The sequence below is a fragment of the Hyla sarda genome, chromosome 6 (genome assembly GCF_029499605.1).
Source record: "Hyla sarda isolate aHylSar1 chromosome 6, aHylSar1.hap1, whole genome shotgun sequence".
NCBI lineage: Eukaryota > Metazoa > Chordata > Amphibia > Anura > Hylidae > Hyla > Hyla sarda.
The window spans coordinates 181,840,647-181,864,955 of NC_079194.1; the positions used below are offsets into that span (position 1 = coordinate 181,840,647).

Genomic DNA, 24,309 nt, shown 5'->3' on the forward strand with positions numbered 1-24,309 from the left:
CCATTGTTAGAGGCCGGGCCCGACCCGCTATGACGCGGGCCATGCCGTGGCCCTACGTTATAGAAAGGGAAAGGACTCAGGACGTACCTGTACGTCCTTGGTCCTTAAGAGGTTAATTGGGCCTTGTCCCACTTGTTATGGGCTCCATCAATTAACCTGTCCCTTAACACCTTGTTGCCCTGTTCGGGAGTTATACCATCTCATTTTTGGACAGTCTCTAGGGCATTCTGTAGGGCAACAGCATACGCTCTCAAGGTCTCACCTGGCTTTTGTCACCTTTCATACAGCCAGAGACGTAACTCCGATGGAGAATGTGACTCAAATACCTGGTACAGTCCTTAAAAGATCTGCTCCACCATCACCTTCTTAGATGCTGGCCAGGTGCGGACTTCCTCTAGTGCCGGTCCCTAAAGTTGTCCTGTTAGCAGCTGCACCTGTTGATCAGGAGGGAAAGTGTAAAAGACAATCAAACTCTGGATCCTGTCTTTGAAATCCCTCAGGGTGAAGAGGTCTCCATTATAGGTAGGGAGGACAGGGTTCCCCATGAATACCGGTGCAGACGCTGGAACACAAGGACCGTTGATGTTAACTGGAGGCAAGGGGGGCAGGACCCTGGCTACTGGAGCAGGTGATGACCATGAGAGATGAAGCAGGTGATGACCATAGAGATGAAGGGCGCTGGCGCCCGGTTGATCTGTGGTGCTGGGTTCAGACATCCCGTTGCTTTTTGAGTGCGCTGTCGCTTTAAGAAGAATATGGTGCATGCCCCTTTAAGATGGCTGTTGAAGTGCTGCAATAGTTCTTTGACTGATGGGGAATTACAGTGAACACTCCCCCTCTATTTTTCAGGTACCCTGTGATAAACAGTCTTGCAACCAGACTTGCAGACAGTAACGTGACAGTAATGACAGATTCGGGCATCGGAGATTGGGTACTGATGATCGTTGGTGTTTGCAGAGTCTGTGATGCAGCATGGACTTTGTGATTGCCAGCCGGAGATGAGCACAGCAGCCGGAGCCTCCAATATGGCTGCACCCAGGGAACTTCCAGTTTTGGTCCGGTCAGCAAAATCCTCCCCTGTGCAACACAGGGCGGCTCTTTGGTTCCTCCTCGCTGTATTGAAGAGGTGTCAACGCTGGGGACTGACGGGGCGGAGCTGCAACCGCTCACGAGTGAAACACCGGACCAGATTAACTCTTTCAGGTACAGACTCTGCACAGTTCACAATGGCAGATAACAGTCTTTTCTTCACCTCCCCCTCTATTTCACAAGCACCTCAGATTAAACATTTTTTACTGACAAAGTCCCATACACTTTCTGGCGCAATTTTTGTCTCTCACTCGTGTGTTTTACTCTGTAATACTGGACACAGTTCAGACTGGGGGGGCGGGATACTATTTGCATAAGGTGCACACCCGTAGCCTGTTCGTAGGGCGCCAAAAGTTGTGGTGAGGGTGTGATGCAGGGCAGATGGAATTACCCAAGAGGCAGATGGCATTAACCCCTTGTGTTCGTGATGCCAGGGCGTGGTTTAACCGCTTCACCACCCGAAGGTAGGCCGCTGTATCCTGGGCTAGGCACGGGAGCAAATAAAGACTCAGACGCCAAGTTACGGAACAACGGCAGCTTTACTGAGTCAGCAAGGTGTAACAGTCTATACAGCTTGGCTGGGCCCAAAGAGGTGACCAGTGACTTCAGAGACCACAGGGCTTGCTGGGACTTATAGTGGACTTGGACAATTTGATGCAAGGCCACGCTGACTTTAGACAGATTGATTTGGACTGACCCGACTGAGACTGATTATACCCCATTTGTAGCTTACCAGGTTTTGACTTGACCTGTGGGGCAATGGACTTGAGAACCCGTGGCTGCGTAGTAGACTTTGGCCTCCTCTGGACTCCAGACACACACCTAGGACTTGATCTTGCTGCACACAGCTAAGCAGGAACTAGAGCAGAGCTCCAAGAGAGCGAACTAGTCCCTTCTCAGGGCTTATATGGGGGAGACTAGGAGGGGTCCCATAGGTCACCCTGTAGGTCACATGGTCACTGGTTACTTTCCTGGTCACAATCACATGACAACAGTACTTAAAGGCATAAAACATTTTATGTACAATACACTATATAACAGGTATAGAAATAAATACACAAAGCACAGGTGCGGGGGGGGGGGGGGGGGGGGGGGGCAGGGGTCACTGGATGGAGTCTGCCGGACAGGGCAGCTAGGGTACAGGGGTGCAACTGCTGTACTGGGCCACCACACTATGTACATGTTTTGTACAGCTGAAGAATACACCCCTTAGAATCATGATGGAATGAAGGTATCTGGGACCAACACTGGGTTGACCTGTACTTCTTAGCAAGGAGGGTTTGTACAGAGAAGTTGTCTACATATCCCATAATTCCCAGCTGATAGTTATACTCAATAAACCTAGGTGGCGATGACAGAAAACAAATGTTTGTACTTAAACATGTGTAATGCTATTCACTGCTATTCACACATGCAATACATACATACAATACATGAAGTGCTATGCTCTACATCTGACTTGTTAACAATGCATTTTTACATATTAGAAGATACCTGTAATACAACTGTCAACATATATTATAGATGTAGTAATCTTTTTTCCTGTTATTAGAATAACAAAATTGCCTTAAATGATTTCATATGTTGTCTTTTCTTTGTTCTGCGAGAGCACCTACCCATTAGCCACTGTTTATTTATAGTTTGGTGCGTGATGTCATGGTCAATCAGTCACATTGTTTAACCATGACTTGTGGTTGAGATAATGATGCGCCCTTAAGGTTTGCTTGAATGATGAAACCAGGGGAAAGGAGCAAGCCTGTATATAAAAGGTGAATCATTGAAGTAATTCTCACATGCTGTGGTCATAGAGAGAGCAAGAACAGGCTACTTCATACAGTACTTTATTCGTGCATTACAGATTTGGTCAGTGTTTTGCATCAGTATTTTGAAGCTAAAATCAGCAACTGATACACAAAAGGCTCTTTTTACTCCACTTTTTTTTTCAATCCAGCAGAGTATAAGTTTTTTTTATTTGCAAAGTAACTCCATTATACTCAGTTTTTATCCATTCTTTCATCGGTTATGGCTACTAGCATGTTTTACTTCTGTTAACCTCTGTGTCATATCCATCATGAGTGACCTCCGTTATTTATCAATAGCGGACATATCGGTTTTCAACAATGCTGATGTGAACATAGCCTAAACCAGCATATCTGTAAAAAACTAAATTTTGGAAACGTAAGCTGTGAAAATGAAGAATTTTATCTTTAATATTCACAGCCCACTGTTCCAAAAACCTGTCAAACACCTGTGAGGTGTAAATGTTTACTGCACCCCTTGTTACATTCCTTTAGGATATAGTTTTCAAAGTGGTGTCAAATGTAGGGTTTTCTCATTTTTCTGGAATCATGGGAGCTTTGTAAACATGACATGACCACCGACCTCCATTCCAGCCAAAACCTCTCTAAAAGCTAAATGTCGCTCTTCCCTTTTGAGCCCTGCCATGTGCCTGCAGAGCACTTTCTAGTGTGCAGTGGCAACATGGAGATCAGGTGATGGTGACGGTGACTCATGACACCACTTGTTTATAATATCGCAATTATGATCTTGATAAGCGCAATATGACATTTTCCCCAAAATGTGCAACTGAATTGGACTCAGATATAACCTTGTTTTTTTGACTCAGATATAACCCCAGGATGCTCTGCAGTTGCACATAATTGTAATGCAGACACATTTTTGCATCTGTATTTTGGTCTTTTAAGCACAAGTCTGATGACCTGAACTAACAGCTGTCAGTTCACATCAGCATTTTTAGCCAACATCAGGAGTGGGTCTGAAACATGGAAAAATGTGTAAATCTTTAAAATTATAACTTTCTCCGGATCAGTTTTACACCTGGTTTCAACAAAAATACTGACTAAAAATACTCAACAGAATACTACGTATCAACTCATTCATGAGATTATATCTACTTTTTTCACCACTGATGTGTGTAATTTAACTGCAAGTGCCATTCACTGTGTGCTGCCTTCACAATTTTACAGAAGAAATGTTTCTATCTCCAGTAGACCAATTCCATTTTCACAGGTTGCTAAGAAATCTTTGGCTTTAGAGACTCATACCTCATCTCTGCTTGTGACCCGTGAAGAATGAACATGAGCAAGTTCTAGTCTGACCCCAAGGGGAGGGTGAGGTTATACCTCAATAGCTATATTTAAACTGTACACAAGGAGGAAATGTCAAAATCTCCAATTTACCTAAGCACCAACCTGCTGTATGCATGACCTGCTCCTTGTAATAAATACCTTGCAAGACGTTAAGTCAATCTCATAACCACAGGTGTCACGATTCGGCTTACGGGTTGTGGATCCGCTGTGTCAGCGAGGGATAGGCGTGGACCGTGCTAGTGGACCGGTTCTAAGAGGCTACTGGTTTTCACCAGAGCCCGCCGCAAAGCGGGATGGTCTTGCTGCGGCAGTAGCAACCAGGTCGTATCCACTAGCAACGGCTCAACCTCGCTGACTGCTGAGAAGGCGTGGGACAGAAGGACTAGGCAGAGGCAAGGTCAGACGTAGCAGAAGGTCGGGGGCAGGCGGCAAGGTTCGTAGTCAGGATGGATAGCAGAAGTTCAGGTACACAGGCTTTGGACACACTAAACGCTTTCACTGGCACAAGGCAACAAGATCCGGCGAGGGAGTGCATGGGAGGAGGTTAGAAATAGTCTGGAGCAGGTGGAAGCCAATTAAACTAATTGGGCCAGGCACCAATCAATGGTGCACTGGCCCTTTAAGTCTCAGAGAGCTGGCGCGCGCGCGCCCTAGAGAGCGGAGCCGCGCGCGCCAGCACATGACAGCGGGGGACCGGGACGGGTAAGTGACCTGGGATGCGATTCGCGAGCGGGCGCGTCCCGCTGTGCGAATCGCATCCCCAACGGCCATGACAGTGCAGCGCTCCCGGTCAGCGGGACTGACCGGGGCGCTGCAGGGAGAAAGACGCCGTGAGCGCTCCGGGGAGGAGCGGGGACCCGGAGCGCTAGGCGTAACAGTACCCCCCCCCCCTTAGGTCTCCCCTTTTTTTTGTCCGGTAACTGCCTCCCCTGGGATGAGGACACCGGGAAAGAATGGAGGGCTTCCTCAACGGGAGGCAGTACAGCAGGAGTTGGAATGGGGAGGGAGGGCAGAGGGTGAAGTTTGGCACGGGGCAGGGAGACACAAGGACGGGAGCCATGAGGGGACACAGAGGCTTGCCTGATGGGACTGGGAGGGGGGGAGAGGCACTTCTTGTGGCAGGCAGAGTCCCAGTTCTTGATCTCCCCGGTGGTCCAATCAAGGGTGGGGGAATGAAGCCGGAGCCATGGCAGACCGAGGAGGACCTCAGAGGTACAGCCGGGGAGAACGAAGAGCTCAATTCTCTCGAGGTGGGGTCCAATAGACATCAGGAGGGGTTCTGTGCGGTAACGCACGGTGCAGTCCAATCTGGCTCCGTTGACCGCGGAAATGTAGAGCGGCTTGACGAGACGGGTCACCGGGATGCTGAATTTATTAACAAAGGACTCCAAAATAAAATTCCCGGAGGCACCAGAGTCCAAGCAGGCCACGGCTGAGAGGGAGGAGTTGGCTGTAGGAGAAATCCGCACGGGCACGTGAGACGTGGAGAAGAAGACTTAGAACCAAGAGATGCCACACCCACGTGAGCTGGGTGCGTGCGTGCGTTTCCCAGGCGTGGAGGACGGATAGGGCAATCCACCAAGAAATGCTCGGTACTGGCACAGTACAGACAGAGATTTTCTTCTCTACGGCGATTCCTCTCTTCCTGGGTCAGGCGAGACCGATCCACTTGCATGGCCTCCTCGGCGGGAGGCCCAGGCGTAGACTGCAAAGGATGCTGTGGGAGAGGTGCCCAGAGATCTAAGTCTTTTTCCTGGCGGAGCTCTTGGTGTCGCTCAGAAAAACGCATGTCAATGCGGGTAGCCAAATGGATGAGTTCTTGGAGGTTGGCAGGAATCTCTCGTGCGGCCAGCACATCCTTGATGCGACTGGATAGGCCTTTTTTAAAGGTCGCGCAGAGAGCCTCGTTATTCCAGGATAGTTCAGAAGCAAGAGTACGGAATTGTATGGCGTACTCGCCAACGGAAGAATTACCCTGGACCAGGTTCAGCAAGGCAGTCTCAGCAGAAGAGGCTCGGGCAGGTTCCTCAAAGACACTTCGGACTTCAGCGAAGAAGGACTGGACTGTGGCTGTGGCAGGATCATTGCGGTCCCAGAGCGGTGTGGCCCAAGACAAGGCCTTTCCTGAAAGAAGGCTTACTACGAACGCCACCTTAGACCGTTCTGTAGGAAACAAGTCCGACAACATCTCCATATGCAGGGAACACTGAGACAAAAATCCACGGCAGAGTTTAGAGTCCCCATCAAATTTGTCCAGCAGGGACAAGCGTAGGTTAGGAGCGGCCACTCGCTGCAGAGGAGGTGCAGGAGCTGGCGGAGGAGATGGTTGCTGCTGTAGCAGAGGCAGAAGTTGCTGTAACATGGCGGTCAACTGCGACAGCTGCTGTCCTTGTTGGGCAATCTGCTGCGATTGCTGAGCGACCACCGTGGGAAGATCAGCGAGACTTGGCAGCGGCACCTCAGCGGGATCCATGGCCGGATCTACTGTCACGATTCGGCTTACGGGTTGTGGATCCGCTGTGTCAGCGAGGGATAGGCGTGGACCGTGCTAGTGGACCGGTTCTAAGAGGCTACTGGTTTTCACCAGAGCCCGCCGCAAAGCGGGATGGTCTTGCTGCGGCAGTAGCAACCAGGTCATATCCACTAGCAACGGCTCAACCTCGCTGACTGCTGAGAAGGCGTGGGACAGAAGGACTAGGCAGAGGCAAGGTCAGACGTAGCAGAAGGTCGGGGGCAGGCGGCAAGGTTAGTAGTCAGGATGGATAGCAGAAGTTCAGGTACACAGGCTTTGGACACACTAAACGCTTTCACTGGCACAAGGCAACAAGATCCGGCGAGGGAGTGCATGGGAGGAGGTTAGAAATAGTCTGGAGCAGGTGGAAGCCAATTAAACTAATTGGACCAGGCACCAATCAATGGTGCACTGGCCCTTTAAGTCTCAGAGAGCTGGCGCGCGCGCGCCCTAGAGAGCGGAGCCGCGCGCGCCAGCACATGACAGCGGGGGACCGGGACGGGTAAGTGACCTGGGATGCGATTCGCGAGCGGGCGCGTCCCGCTGTGCGAATCGCATCCCCAACGGCCATGACAGTGCAGCGCTCCCGGTCAGCGGGACTGACCGGGGCGCTGCAGGGAGAAAGACGCCGTGAGCGCTCCGGGGAGGAGCGGGGACCCGGAGCGCTAGGCGTAACAACAGGCACTCTCTGAACTTGGAGACCAATAAAATGTTCAGTAAATATCACTTTTCCTCTTCCTGTCAAAAATGTAATTCTGCAACTTCTTAGTTAAATCAGCTCATAGGAAATCTGGACGAAAACTTACATGGCTGCCATTACAGCCACCAGAGTTTATCATCGAATTTCCTTTGACCCCTGAATTGGCATATTTACACAGCTGAAAATCTCATTGGCAAAGACAACTTAAAATCAGCATGGAATCCATGTATATAAGGTCTTTAAATATTACATCCCCCCAGCTCTCATACTAGCCTTTTGGTTGCACTAAAGCTGGCTCTTTTAGAGGAATACTATGAGAGAGATTTATCAAAACCTGTGTAGAGGTAGAGTGGTGTAGTTGCCCATAGCAATCAATCAGATCACTTCTTTCATTTTTAAAGAGACCTGTAAAAGTGATCTGATTGATTGCCATGGGAAATTGCGCCACTCTACCTCTACACAGGTTTTGATAAATCTCCCCCTATGTTCCTATTATGAGTGCACTTAAAGGGGTACTCCACCTCTAGACATCTTATCTCCTAGAGGATATGATGTCTGATCGCGGGGGTCCCGCTGCTGGGGATCCCCCACGATCTCTCCTGCAGTACCCCTGTTCACCAGCTGCACTGAGCGAAGAATGCTCCGTGGCTGATGACGAGAGATACAGGGGCCGTAGTATCGTGACTTCACGGCCCCGCTCCACTCATGACATCACGACCCGCCCCCTCAATGCAAGCCTATGTGAGGGGGCATGACAGCCGCCATGCCCCATCCCATAGACTTTCATTGAGGGGGTGGGTCATGACATCACGAGGGGGCGGGGTCTTGTAGTCACATAACTCCGGCCCCTGTATCGCCCATCATCAGCCATGGAGCATACTTCGCTTTGTGCAGCTGGTGAACGGGGGTAGCAGTGAATCCAGCGGCGGGACCCCTGCGACCAGACATCTTATTCCCTATGCTTTGGATAGGGGATAGGATGTCTAGGGGCGGAGTACCCCTTTAAGATAGCTGGCTTTGCTATGGGGGACACAGCAGCTGGCTGGACTACAGAAATACTGTGTCTGGCATTACAGCTGGTGCTTTTATGGGGTACTGTGGCTGGCACTACTGCTAGCATTATCACTTGTAGTACGAGACACAGTATTTCTGTAGCATAGCATGTTGCAGTGCTCCATAAGGCCGGGTTTACCTGGCGGAATCTCCGGACGGAATTTTTGCTGGAGATCCCACAGACAGTGGTAGGACCACGCGGACTGCATTGCCGTCCCCATAGTGCATTTCTGAGCAGATCTTTCGGGGGATCCACTCAAAAATGTATTGCTGTCTAACAGCACACAGCTTAGTGGAAAACACAGTATTTCTGTAGTCTAGCCAGCCACAGTGCCCCATAACAGTGTTATGGGGCACTGTAGCTGGCTAGGCCATAAAAAAACTGGGGGACATAATCAAAAAAATGTTGCCCCCATATCTTCGAATTCGTGGCAACATAGTGGCATGAAAAGTTTTCACCAGATATTACTAGAGAATGATTAAAAGTTTATACTATGCACATCAGTTTTTCAAAAGTGGGCTTGTTTACATACATTTCATGTTTTAAACATGATATTTTTAAAGGGTCCATTTTAAAGGGTCCATTTTACATTAAAAATCTGGTGTGAATTTTACATCTGCTCTGTTAGTGTGAAAATTATGAAAAAAAATGTTTTGTTTTAAAACTGTTATTTACTGAATTATTGAAATATGAATATTGTTTTTTTTGCAAATAAAAAAATAAATAAATAAAATACAACTTTTTCTTCATAGCATTGCAACAACACATCTGTCATCATGGTTGTTTCAACAAAAATTTGCAGGCCAGTTTTATAACCTGACTACACTATTACAGCACCTGTACTTACATGTAACCCCTAGAGGTCATGCAATGTGAATACAAGTCAATGGCCCTCAATTACTTAGAAAATCGGGTTGTAAGTCTATCTTGCTTTCTTACCTGACTTTTTTCCCCTGGTATTTATTATTATGTCGCATTCTGTTTGTCGCACGTGGATTTTGTTGGATTTGGTTTCCAACTCCTCTGAGTTGCCGGGAAAAAATCCACAACAATTCAACAAATTCGGGTTGGAAACCTTTATAAATACGTGGGAAAGCTCAGAAATGTCGGGTTACGCCCCTTTTTCGGGTTTGGGAGAATCCACATCGGGTCCGTCGGGAAAAAATGTTGAATCGTGTCGCAGACTGGCGCACGATGTCTGCGACATGTCGCAGACAAAGATGAGCCAAAAAAACCTAACAAAACAAGTCGGGTTTAGAATAGTAAATGAGGGCCAATGTGTCCTGGTAATTAGTGCGAGCGCTGCTCCAGCAGCTACATCCAGCAGACTCATAGACTGTGGTTCCCAGCTGTCAGCAGCTGGGGACATAGTAAAATAGTTTGTAATGGTTGAAAAAAAAAGACGGGTCCATTGAGTTCAACCTAAAACCCCACTGTGTTGATCCAGAGAAAGGCAACTCCCCCCCATGAGGCTGATGCCAATTGCTCCATAACAGAGGAAAAATTCCTTCCCGACATCAATATGGCGATCAGAAAAAATCCCTGGATCAATGTTCTATCCACATAAGTCTAGTATCCATAACCTATATAGTTCCTTAGGCTAGGTTTCCACTTGTTTTTTTTTTTTGTACACCTAAAAAAAAAACACCAAAAACGCCAGAAAAACTGCCACAGTTTTTTCCTACATTTTGGCAGTTTCTCTGGTGTTTTCCCTGGTGTGTGGAAACAGCCAGCCCTGGTAACGTCAGGCTGTTGCTGCTTGGTTGGTATCTGGCTGATACTGAAAATAGGGGGAACCCTATGTGTTTTTTTTAATTTATTTATGAAAAAAGAAAATTGCATAGGGTTCCCTGTATATTCAGTATCAGCCAGATACCAACAAAGCAACAACAGCCTGACATTACCAGGGTGAGCAAGGACCATTGTTACTGGCCCTCCCAAGCCTAAATAACGCAAGCCTGTTACTGCCTAGGCCCAGGAGCACCATTTTTGACGCTCCGGGCCTGTTGGTACCGGCTCTGTGGCGGTGGGTACCGGGGTAATAATTGGGGGTTAGCGCTAGCTGTTTTTGGGGCTAGCACTAAGTCCCGGCTTAGTAATGGATTCCGTCTATTAGACAGCCTCCATTACTAAGCCTGAATATTCAATAAAAAAACACACAACACATTGGAAAAATTATTTTATTTTAAAAAACACTCCCCCCCAGCCCTCGTTAACCATTTTATTCAAATAAAAAAAATCTAATTCATCCGTCGTAATCCATCGAATCCGCCGTAATCCTCTGCATACACGGATCTGAAACGAGAAGAAAAAAATAAAGAACACAAAAAAAATGGGTTAGGAAATTTTTTGCGCTCTCCGCAGGGGAGAGCGCCCATAATGCAATATCTTCCCAAACAGGGAGCCTCCAATTGGTGCAAAACTACAACCCCCAGCATGCCCAGACAGCCTTTGGCTGTCTAAGCATGCTGGGAGTTGTAGTTTAGCAACAGCTGGAGTCTCCCTGTCTGGGTAGACACTGCCAGAAGGGTCTGTTCACATTATCCAAAACGGACAATGTTAACAGAGCCTTATACCCTTACCAGCCTGGATCCCGTCTGTAGCTCCGCCCATAAACCTAATGACGCCATCTCTAGGGGCGGAGCTACATGGACCCGCGGGGACTGGAGGGAGGTAAGGGGACTTCTTCGCCTTCTGTATACACTATATACAGCTATCTATAGATAGCTGTATATAGTGTATAACGCCCAAAGGGTTAACCTACACTGTCCAGCAGTGTAAGTTAACTCTTTCCTTGCTGAGCTGGCTTAGTGCACAGCTCAGCAAGGGGTTACGTGAGCCAGCAATGTGTATACTGTATACACATTGCAGGCTCACTGTAAGTTCTTGCTGGGCAGTATGAATACGATGTATATATACTGCTCAGTATTAGCTGTTCTCCCGGCTCTGTAGCCTTGAGAACAGCTGATCCCGACATTCACTTCAGGAGGATCGAAGCGTGTGTCAGGAGAAGTGACATCTGCTATGATCTGTACCTTACCTTACCTTACACACTCTGCTCCATGCTGGCAGCTATAGTGCATTAATAGACAGATCGCAGCTAGTGTAACTTCTGACACCCGCTGTGATCCTCCTGTATAATGTATAGATGCGGGCGGCCGCTCTTCTATGGTCCCCTGCACTGACGTATATATATGACTAAATTTAGTAAGTTCATTTGTTTTCCCTTAGTCTCCTCAGCAGCACAATATGGGGTGTCTCTGCCCCAGTGAGCCAATAGGACCTGAGATTTTTTAATGAATGAAAATATAAAAACATAAGGACCTCCCTTAAGGGCTATATAACCGCCCTGTAGTGTGTGTGTTTTTAACTTTTTCTTTTTTTTTTTTACATTTTTTAGGTAGGACTACTACTCCCAGCATGGAACACACTGTTCCATGATGGGAGTAGTAGTTACCTGTACTAATTGAAAGATCGCCGGGTCCCTTGCGATCCTCCTGTATAATCTATAGATGTGACCGGCCGCTCTTCTATGGTCCCTGCACTGCCATATATATACACCTATTCATATTTCCCGCAGAGAGATGTGATTGGCCAGATGGTTCCTGCCAATCACAACTCTGTGGGATATATGAATGTGTTTCCCTAGCGTCCCTCAGAAGCACAATATGGGGTGTCTCTGCCCCTGTGAGTCAATAGTACCTGGGATTTTTTAATGAATTAAAATAAAAAAACATATGGACCTCCCTTAAGGGCTATATAACCGCCCTGCTCACATCAAGACAGTGAGTAAATTATAACGTAAAAACAACAAAAACTAAGTAAGGGAGGGAAGCTTGTGCTGCTGAGGAGACTAAGGGAAAACAAATTAACTTACTAAATTTAGTCTTCCCTAGTGTCCCTCAGCAGCACAATATGGGGATTTAGCAAGAATAACCCCTAGGGAGGGCTCTCCTGCCTTGCAGAATTCAAAATGGTCTTGGCTAGACAAAAAAAAAGAGTCTACTCTATAATGTTTGAGAAAAGTCAAAGGAGAACTCCAAGTCGCCGACTGACAGTGAGATAGTGAGATAGCATGTCAAGTATACAGTCTGAAAACCCTCTGGTTCTCAATAAGCAACTCTTAACCTCCATGCAGTCAGACTGAGTGTTGGAAGGTTGTGGCAGAGATAAGTGCCCTGGGACACTAGATTCTGCTTGACGGGAAGTCTGGGAACCAGGATCTCTTGGGCCAAAAAGGAATGATGGCTATTACCGAGGCCTGATACTTTCTGATCTTCATTAATTCTCTGGGTATCTTGGAAGTTGGTGGGAAGATGTAGGCCAGTCTGAAAATCCAAGGGATCGTCATTGCATCTATCCAAGACGGTTTGTCTGCAGGATACAGGGAACAGAATCGGTCGAGTTTGCGGTTGAATCGTGTGGCCATTAGGTCAACTTCTGGAAGACCCCAGCGGTCTATGAGTTGAAGAAAAATTTCTTGACTCAGGGCCCATTCTCCGGGTATCGTCAAATCTCTGCTTAGATGATCCGCAAGGGTGTTGTGAATCCCTTTTATATGGACTGCGGATAATCTGAGAATCCGAGCCTCCGCCCACTGAAAGATCTTTGCTACTTCTTGAAGTAGTAGAATAGATCTTGTTCCTCCCTACTTGTTTATATAATAAACGGCCGACATGTTGTCTGATCTCACCTTGACAGCTTTCCCCTGAAGAAGGGGGGGCAAAGTGCAGAAGTGCGTAGTATATTGCCCTCAACTCCTTGATGTTGGATGAGAGAGGTAGTTCTTCTAGGCTCCATTTGCCAGCTACCTTTCTTTCCAGTAGGTGGGCTCCCCAGACTGACCCGGAGGCGTCTGTTGTCAACAGTAACTACGGAGGTTCTATAAGAGACATTCCGTCTTGAGGAACGGCCCACCAATGTAGGGGATCTGCGAGCTGTGGGAGAAATAGTGAGAAAAGTGTCCAGGGAGGAAGTTCTTCTGTCCCAGGCCTGAAGAATCTCTGGAGTGTTCTCATGTGCCATAGTGCCCATGGGACAGCTTCCGCTGAGGAGGATAGAAGTCCTAAAAACTCATAAGAGTCCTCAGAGATACTTTGCGATGTGTCCGAAGGAACTGATATCCCCTGGATATCCTCTCCTTTCTTGCTGGTGACAAGTAGATTGTCATATTGTGAGAGTCCACCTGAAAACCTAAAAAGGTAATCACCCTGGAGGGTGTTATATGGGACTTCTGGAAATTTATCAGCCATCCCAAATTCTGGAGTAATTCCAGAGTTATGGTGGTATGGAGACGAAGTTCTTCCTGAGTCCAGGTAGGGTATCACTTCTATACTCTGAACCTTGAGGACCGCTATCATGGAAGATACCACCTTTGTGAATACAAATGGGGCTGTTGAGATCCCAAAGGGAAGGACCCGAAATTGTGGATGGTGAAGCACTCCCTTGATGAAGACTGCTATTCAGAGAAATCTTCTGTGATCCGGATAAATAGGTACCGTATATACTCGAGTATAAGCCAACCCGAATATAAGCCGAGGCCCCTAATTTCACCCCAAAAACCCAGGAAAAGTTATTCATCCCCCCTTCGTCATCACCCTGTCATCATCCCCCCATCATCATTACCCTCTCATCATCCCACACCACCCCCTTCATCATCACCGCTTGTCAATGTCTGATTTAACAGTGGTCTTCAACCTCCAGATGTTCCAAAACTACAACTCCCAGCCGATGGCTGTCCGGGCATGCTGGGAGTTGTAGTTTTGAAACATCTGGAGGGCCACCGGTTGAAGACCACTGCCGGGCCTCCGTTATCATCCAGACCCCCCTCCCCCCTTTAGTTTTGTACTCATCTCCGCTCGGCGGGACGTTCGGGTGAGCTGGTCTGGGCCATCTGTGCTGCAGGACCGTCCGGTGGGGAGGGATAGTCGTTCCGGGCTGTCCATCTTCACCGGGTGGGCCTCTTCTCCGCGCTTTGCGCCCGGCCCCGGAATAATGATGTTGCCTTGACGACGACGCACAGGGACGTTTCTCATGAACGTCCCTGTGCGTCATCGTCAAGGCAACGTCATTATTCCGGGTGAAGATGGACAGCTGGAACGACTATCCCTCCCCACCGGACGGTCCTGCAGCACAGATGGCCCGGACCAGCTCACCCGAACGTCCCGCCGAGCGGAGGTGAGTACAAAACTAAAGGGGGGGGGGGGGGGCTGGATGATGACGAAGGCCCGGGCAGTGGTCTTCAACCTGCGGACCTCCAGATGTTTCAAAACTACAGCTCCCAGCATGCCCCGACAGCCGATGCCTGTCCGGGCTTGCTGGGAGTTGTAGTTTTGAAACATCTGGAGGTCCGCAGGTTGAAGACCACTGAGGGCGGAGAGTTCACTCGAGTATAAGCCAAGGGGGGTGTTTTCAGCACGAAAAATCGTGCTGAAAAACTCGGCTTATACTCGAGTATATACGGTATGTGGAAATAGGCATCTTTGAGGTCTAATGATGCCATATAATTGTCCTTGTGCAAGATGGTCTTGACCGACTTCATAGTTTCCATGCGAAATTTTTTTTTTGTTATGAACCGAATCAGGTATCTGAGGTCTATGATGAGCCTCCACTTCCCTTCTGGTTTTGGAACAAGAAACACAGGAGTGTAAACTCCTCTGCCTCTCTCTGTTAGGGGAACTGCCTCTACTGCAGCACTTGCAATGAGCTCAAAAATTGATTTCTCCAGAACCTCCTGTTTTGGAGTCTTTAGGATTGTGACTCTTAGAAACCTTTCTGGAGGGTGAGACATAAGGGGGATAAAATAACCATTCTCTACAATTTTTAACACCCAAAAATCTTTTATTAGAGCCTGCCAGGCTGGAAGGAAGAACTGAAGTCGGCCTCCTACTGGAGTGCCGTGCAAGTCAGAACTCTTACTTTTTTGAGCCTCTAGCTCTGAAGGCGCCTCTTCTTGCTGAGGAGGAACCTCTGCTTCGTCCAGAGCCTCTCTGCTGTCTGGTCCTCTGTGGAGAACGATCTCTTCTTGACTGACCGTAGCGGCCTCGATAGGACCTGTCCGATAAAGGCAGATTTTTCCCTTTTTTATTCGACAGCTCCTCCATAATGGTGTCCAATTCTGGGCCAAATAGTTTGCCCGGGTTAAACTCCAAATTACATAAAATATACTTGGAGTGGCTGTCCACAGGCCAAGGTCTCAGTCAAAGGGCTCTTCTGGCCGCCGAGGACAGGGCCATATTACGGGCTGCCAACCTCATTTGTTGATGGTTGGAGTCCTGCAAATAATCCATCCCTAAATAGATGTATTTGAAGGACCTGAGAATGTCGCTTCTACTGACCCCAGAGTCTACATCGTCCTGTACTTTAGAAATCCAGGACGCCAATCCAAGAGGCATTACCCACAGCACACTGACTAGATGATGCTGTATAAGATCATCTAAGAGTGACCTCCATACGGCGATCCATTGGATTTTTTAAACTTGATCCGTCGTCTTGGAGATTTTAGCTATTGCAAAATCGACTTTAGGCGGATTTATCCAATCCTTGGACTTAGATTGTTCAAGAGGATATAAAGTCTTGAATATTTTAATGAGAACAGGTGCCTTCTCAGGATTAACCCATTCATTCTTCATGAGTTCTGACACTGACTCACTGACAGAAAAAACTCTGGGTCCCTTAGATGTGGACAGGACCTCACCTTCATCAGCTGCTGCACCCTTTGATTGCACTGCCCTAATGAACCTAGGAAATTTGTTTGCAGGAAAATATGCCTTTCCCTGCAGTTCTTCTTCCTCAGAATGATCTGGTTTCATCCAGAACTCTGAATTCCTCGTCGGAATGAACAAGGATCAGGGTATCACCTCTCACCTCTCCTAGGCTTCTTACAGGCAGACGGGGCAACGGCTAGGGAGTCCTTCAATTCCTTAATGGAATCAAAAACAAAGTCCTTCACCCACACAAACATATCCTGCATAGATGGTTCCTGATTTGGTGGAAGTCTGGGACGGCAGGAAGCTCAGATAGGGTAGTCATACCCGTCAGGAAGCAGGATTCTACAGGAACTGCACTCAAGATGTTTGCGCTTGTGTAAGGATTTCCCATGGGGCTTGCTACACCCTCCAGATCCTCGGGACTCCATAGAGGACATCTAAGAAAAAAAATAATGTATCTATATAAAAAATCCGTCCGGAGCCGCGACACAGCCAGCATCCCCTAGAAACCTGAAGTAGGCCTACAACAAGTCAGCAGGCTACAGCAAGATGGCGCCTCGCACCGGAGACGTTGCACAGCTACAGAAGCATCCGACGAACTTGGTAAGCTGCAGCACCTACTAAAAAAAGAAAGAAAACTAGTTAGGAGAAAAATATATATCATTATAAGAAAAATGGGGAGCACTGGAGCGACCGTGCTCACATCAGGACAGAAAAAACTCACTGCCTTGATGTGAGCAGGGCGGTTATATAGCCCTTAAGGGAGGTTCTTATGTTTTTTTATTTTAATTCATTAAAAATCCCAGGTCCTATTGGCTCACAAGGGCGGAGACACCCCATATTGTGCTGCTGAGGGACGCTAGGGAAACACATATTCATATATCCCACAGAGTTGTGATTGGCTGGAACCATCTGGCCAATCACAGCTCTCTGCAGGAAATATGAATAGGTGTATATATATGGCAGTGCAGGGACCATAGAAGAGCGGCCGGTCACATCTATACATTATACAGGAGGATCGCAAGGGACCCGTAGATCTTTCAATTAGGACAGGTAACTACTACTCCCATCATGGAACAGTGTGTTCCATGCTGAGAGTAGAAGTACTACCTAAAAATTAAAAAAAAAAAAAAAAATGTAAAAACACACACACACACACACACACTACATTTTTATTATTGTCGGCTACATTTTTAGTGCCCTACCCGCCCACATAAATTGATCCCTGTTTAAAAATTTATAAAAATGTTGTTATAAAAAAGATAAATTTGGTTAAATACAATTTTTTCCCATCACTACTGTATCCTTTTTATTATTTTTTAATGGTACCCTACAAAATCTTAATAAAAATGGTATCTCTCTCACTTTTTTGGATCGCTAAAGTCCAAAAGAGAATAAAATCCGCCTGAAAAAACGCCAAAGTTAAAACCCACATGGCGTTTTTCTTGGCGTTTTTGCACTCCCATAGCCAAGATTTTTCCGAAAAAAAGCCAAAGTCTCGACAAGAGGATGTTTTTTAAAAACTGCCAAGGAGCCCAAAAACGCCAAAAGGATTAAAAAAAACGCCAAACTGAAAAATGCCAAGTGGCTTTGGCATTTTGCAGTTCCCTATTGACTTGCAGCTAACATCTGGCCGCAGCGTTTTTTCACAAAAAAAAGCCATGCGGCAGAATGGGCGTTTTTGTAAAAAAAAAAAAAACAAGCGGAAACCTAGCCTTAAGTCCAACCTATAACCCTATTGTGTCCCTACTGTTAATCCAGAGGTCAAAAATAAAACTCTTACAAGGCTGATGACAATTGCCCCATACCAAGGGAATTCCTTCCCCACTGCAAATTTGGCATCAGAATGAATCCCTGGATCAATGTTTTATCCCACTAGATCTAGTATTCATAACCTATAATGTTATTACTGGCCAAAATTCATCCAGGTCTCTTCTGAACTCTTTTATTGAGTTCACCATGACCACTTCCTCTGGGAGAGAGTTCCATAGTCTCACTGCTCTTACAGTAAAGAATACTATAATATTATGTGAGATTAGCTTGTTTGTCGAGAATGAGCTCTCATATTTAAAGTAACAAAAGGGACATTTGAAAATGTGAAGAGAAAAACAATGTGATTAATATTGCTGTATCAGAAATTACAGTAGTTTTTGAATATGTCCCCCATAGTGTCTGCATACCTTCTAACTTTTGCTAGGAGCAAAGAGGGACAAGCCACACTCCTAACCATTCCCTCAGTCACACCCTAATTAGACCTGCACATGCAGAATGGGAATCCCTCTTTAACAGCAATAATGATGTCAGTCTTTCACCTAAGTTTAGGAGGACGTCCTATACGGACAGACTGACAACAACCCCCATCATTACCACTACAGACCATATAATTGATTACAGTTACATCAGGTGACTGACAACAACCCCCATCATCACCACTACAGATAAAGGGGGGCATTTATCAACGGCTTTAGTAATTTTTTTTTCTTCTAAATTTGTCGCACAATTGTCGCAGTTGCGCCTACGCGATTTTCCGTGCAACATTTCCACCCGAGAGTGAGAAAAGCAAATTTTTTCTCCCGCTTTTTTTTTAGTTTAAAAACGTTTTTGATTTGCAGTGGTCAGAAATTTATGAACAGCGAAAGTCGCAAAAAAGTCGCATGCAGCAGAAAACCTGACTATATTTACCCCAGCCATATCCTGGCTTACAAACCAGGCAGAAGTAGTCAAAAATTGAAAGGCCAGGGTTTGCAATGTTTATAAGTGTTTTTCATTAACTTTATAAGCCATAAGGATTTATTAATCAATGTTTTCTCTCTAACACAATAAAGTTAATTTTAGCATTTTCCAAAATGTGACGAGACGTCACATTTTCAAAAGGTCATTGCTTAGACAGACATGTTGCACATTTGGCAAATTAGCAAGAAATGTGTTATATATAGTATGAGGTGCATGTTGATTGGGATTTGGTGGCCCAATTTTTTGACAACCGCTAGCTACTCTTTTGGCTTGTTTGATGTTTATTTGGAATTTAACATATGTTGTAGCTTATTTTAACAATGAATTTATGTCTTTAAAAGGTTTTAAATAAAGTACTTTGCCCTCCCATGCCCAATGTTGCCTTTATCTGGTTTATTACACTAAAATGCTCTGTCTGACATACAGATAGCCTGTCAACAAAGGTCAGGGTGAACTTTACAAACCTGCGTGGGGAAACGTTTTCCTTTTCTGGCCATATTAAACCAAGGCTTAAAATGCCATCAAGTTTTCTTGTTGTTAATTTTTTTTGATTTGCAAAAATGGCTAGGGATTTGTCAATGTACAAACCAAAATTAACATTGTCTTAAACCCTGTCCATTCTTGACATTGACTTTAAAGGGGTTGTAGGGGCCCAGGGGCCCTTACAAACAATTCCAAATGCTGGGATCCAAACAATGACAGTATGCCTGCACCTGTGACGTCGCACCCGGCGCCTCCCACTGAAAGTCTATAACGGGTGTAACAGCTATTACACCCCCTTTCCATATGCTTTCAGTGAGGCAGTGGGCCGCGACTTCACAGGGACGGCCATGACGTCCCATGGTGGCGGAATGGGCCACGTAAGCCCGATGCCAGATTTTGTTTACAAGGGCGTGAAAGTGTAGCTTTCTGAAACTGTAAAATTAAAACCCCTTTTACAAAGCAGTATGTTGTGGAGAATCTTGCCACAAATGTAAAAAACAACTGGCACAATGTTGAATTAATGAGGAAAGTAGCGCCAAAGATTGGCCAATCTAACACTCAGCACCTTTTAGATACTCATATAAGCAATGTCAATCACTGTTACAAACTAGAAGGGTGGAAAAGGTTTACATACACAATGCAAACATATCCTGACCCGTACTAAAGGAAATCTGTCATTAGTATCACCTCCCCAAAAACATGTTACACTGGCTGGTAGTGCGGGTGATGTTGATTAAAACGCTACTTACAGAGGGGAAAATGGTGCATCATTTCTTGCGAAATCTTGATTTTTCCGTGTATGGAAAACACAGCCTGGGGGCTTCGTGGGACACAGTGACGTCATTCTAGCCGGGCGGCTGCTCCGTGCGTGGTCCTCCTGGAAGCTGCTTTCTCCATCCTGCTGACATAACAGGCAGACATGACTGGAGTGGCATAAATATTCATTATCTGGCTGGCTATAGTGACGTCACTGTGTCCAACAGAGCCTCCAAGCCTGTGTTGTTAGTTGTTAAAAAGATCCAGATTGCTTCGGAATTGCTACAACGTTTTACAAAATGTTAGAAGCGTTTTAATCAGCATCATCCACACTACAAGCCTGCGTTACAAGTTTAATGCGGGTGATGCTGCTGACAGATTTACATTAAAGGCCCCTGGGGTCATTACACACGAGTTGACAATGGTTGTAGGATTTTGAAATGTTACAAACAGGTCAATTTTCTATATCGAATTGGGGCTGCTTTAAAATTACGTTAACATCATGTGTGGAATTGTGACTTAGTTGTTTTGGGCGGTAAAATTTTGACACTATCCCTGCCGGCTCAGTCAGTGTTCATTTAGCTTGGCACGGATTGGCCAACTTCAAACATATATGTTAATGATCTCTATCAGAGTGTTTAGGTACTTTAGCCCCATTGGAATTGAACAGTAATTCTCAGCCCTTAAATGGGAAAGTTCCCTATATTAAGGAAATGGGCTCGGATATATGATTGGGAGTAAACAACTGATGAAAACCACAGCAATCTCCCCTGTAAACCCCTTCTCATCTGCAACATAGTTGACACTTGGCCTCCGTCGCAGGGGCTCACCAACCAGTGCAAGCTGGCCGTGACACCTTTGCCCATCCCCTCTGAACATCACGCCCATCCACCCTAAAAAGGACATTGGAGGGGACATGGTTGCCATCACGCCTCTTCACATACATTTACTTTACAGGGTGTGTGCATGTCTTCTTGAGGGTGCTGGACTTTGACGTCAAGGTATACAGGCAATTGTAGGGAATCCTTGGTGACGGAGCCCAAGTGTGCTCCTTGCTGCAAAAGGGAAAGGGCTTCTCAATTGAAAATGTGGGGTTTTCCCCAGATCGGGTACAGCGTGCAAATCAAACTGATCCACTATCATGTGTCTGTGAAAGAATAGCAAATCAAACACAATCTTTACTTGTTTATTCCACACAAAAATTTGGACCAAACAAATGCTAGCAAAAGGTATAGTATACTTCAGAAATAATTGTACCATTGTTGAACAAGCATAACAGGCACACATTTGCTGAACATCTTTTGATTGCTTTGGCTCAATTCCCTCTTTGCCATCGGCTTTCCAAAAAGAACTTTACAACTTAAAACATGGTGGCTGTTTAAATAACTCGTCCTGAACATGGAACTTACAACTTATTTGGCTTTTAGTTTTGGGCCAAGTTGGGCGGAAGATTGTATTTTCGGACAGAAACAATTCAACAACATTATACATTTGGAACCGAATCATTTCAGCAATGCCCAAGCCACAGGAGATTAAGGAGGCAGCAGTTTACATTGGCATGCGGCTTCCTTTCATGTTGACTGTCGAAATACTACATATTTCAATGCTTTCACGAAAGAGACAAGAGGATTATAAAATGGAAAAATAACCCTGCCCCCAAAAAAACAGCAAACAGAATGCTCTCAAGTGGCATCTGAATGCTAGATTTTTACCACTGTCTGGCATGGGGATGGTGTGCACCCTCCTTCACTTACCCTATCCTAAACTATCATTTGTTCAGTAACGGTAGTGTTTGTGTAGACCCTAGCATCTTTGCACTTAAAAAGGGGTCGGGCAGGGCCAAAAATTTTACAAATACATCGACTGGCTCTGGCAAGTTATACCCATGTGTAAATTACTTGGATTTTAAAATTTGAAACCTTATCATAGTTATTAAAATCCAATGTTTACAGTCAAACCACTCAATGATGATGTCACGTCCTGGGAGCTGTGCATGATGGGAGAATATCCCGATAGGAACTGCACATCTCTCGGGACGTGACAACATCATTGAGCTGTTAGACAGAAAACCACAACTTTTAAAGCTAATAACTATGGGAAGGATTCTGAGTTTGAAGTCAAGTAATTTCAAAATCTGTTTAACTTGACACAGCAAGTTGATCCTTAGGAAAAAGTCTTGGCCTATCATTACACATTTAAATAAACAGACAAACTCAAAATGTAAACCGGTCTCTTCCACTGGTTTCTCATCTGCTAAGAAAACTGTGTCCCTAGCAAAAGTGTGGACGCTACTTCCCCTGGACTACAAACTTTTAGGGCAAAAGTCAGGTTGGGTATGCCTGTAGTCCAAAACACCCCAACTAAATCCTAGCCTCTTTGAGGGGGTGTTACCCATCTCGCAGAGAATAACCCCCTGGTGGTTTGGAGAAGAGCTCGCAGGGGTAAAATAACTGTAGCGCAGGAGAAACCCCTTACTGACCAAACCCTAAGGCTAGGTTCACACTACGTTTTTGAAATCCCTTTCACGTATAATGTTTGTAGTGGGGGGGGGGGGGGGGGTTCGGGATTGCTGCGCCCGCTTGCAAACGTATGCGGGCACCGTATTCTATTCTTTTGGATATGTCGACCGTAGAGAAACATGGCCGCCGGTAGGCTGCTTTTTCGCCCGTCTGCAGTTAACCGCCCGTAGCGCCAAACGTGGTTGACCACGTTTATGCCTGCGGTTGGAAAAACACATACGGGTGAAAACGGAGCCGAACGGAGACTGTGTTTAAATCTGGTCGGCACAATAAAAAGGATTGAACACGGTACATACGCCTACGGTTGTGTGCGGGCGCTGCGATTACCCCCTCCCTCCCCCCCCCCCCATACAAACCGTATACGGGAACAGTATTTACAAAATGTATTGAGAACCTACCATAATTTTGCCTATTAAACTAAAAAATAGGAGTTAGGGGCTACAAAATATTAATCCATCAGGATTGATTTCTGAATTAGGGTTTCCACTGATTTCTCTAAATGGCAGAGACGTTTATCAATGCTTTCACCCATAGATTCCAGCTTAGACTGTAGCATGTCAAGGTTGCTTTGAATTCTGCCTTCCATCTCAGCAAGATGGGCCTCGAAGCTTTGAGGGATATTTGGCCCTTGATTGGAGGAACTCATGGGGTAGTCTGGAATGGGTTCCAAAGTAAGGGTGATCAATTCTTCGCCACTTTGGGATGCACCCTAAAAAACAATGGATAAAAATACCCTTAGTTTCCCTTTGGATTTTAAAAATCACGTTCTCTATGATAATTATTCTGAAAGGGAATGCTTACACAATGATCTTGTTATGTTGCAATTTATTTGGGTAATGTAGGGCTTACACCCAATTTGAAACAACTTGACACCATCACCGGGTCACTACTATGCTTGCATGACATTAAGCACTCATAAGAGAATAAGGGAATGCACATGCTTACTCCTGAATTCAGAAAATTTGACTGGTTGCTTGCACCCCTTCAGCATTATAAACCATCAGAGTGCAGCATGCATTGGCTAAATTTACCATGGAACTTTGAGAGTGGAAGTTTATGGTCAAAGCCCATGGCATTTTGGTATACCCTCAAATTGTCCAACGGCCTAAAGAAAAGTCAGTCTTGAACCTTTCTTACATTTAAAAATGTGTTTTGACTTGCCTTTATTAGTTGTTGGCTTCGGGAATTGAGGTCATTTTTTAAATGCAAGTTTTGACAGAGTTAATGACAATTAACTTGACAGTGTGTAAGTATTTACCTGGGCATCATTGGTCACCGGGGTAGGGTCTTGCACTGCAGGTTCGAGCCTTTCCAGTCTGGTAGGTTGGATGGGTGCTTTGGCTTTATCTGTGTGGGTGAGAATTTTTTGGGAAAAGCTTGGTAAGGTTGCGTTAACACTACGTTTTTTGCAAAAAAGTTCCCGGATACGGTTGTTGGGGGGGGGGGGGGGGAGGTTGCAGCAGATGAAGGCCTCCGTATCCAGAGACCTTAGGTAATGAATTTCAAAGTGCCGCCCATAGGGAAACGCGTCCTCTGGTTGTCAGCCTTTTCCACCGTATGTGGTTTCCCTTCTGAAGGCAAAAACGTGGGTGACCACTTTTTTGCATCCGTTGGTGAAGCCACATTAAGGCAGCAACGCTGACA

At 46.0% G+C, this 24,309-nt stretch overlaps 1 protein-coding gene across 4 annotated transcripts in view; it reads left to right on the forward strand.

The window, feature by feature from the left end:
* Positions 1-24,309, forward strand: part of LOC130276509 (putative nuclease HARBI1) — a 117,354-nt gene that overhangs the window by 85,746 nt on the left and 7,299 nt on the right. For all 4 annotated transcript variants that reach the window (XM_056525983.1, XM_056525984.1, XM_056525981.1 and 1 more), the window contains one exon: positions 850-1,203. The gene's annotated coding sequence lies outside the window, so the exon portion shown is untranslated. The remainder of the gene's footprint in view (positions 1-849; positions 1,204-24,309) is intronic.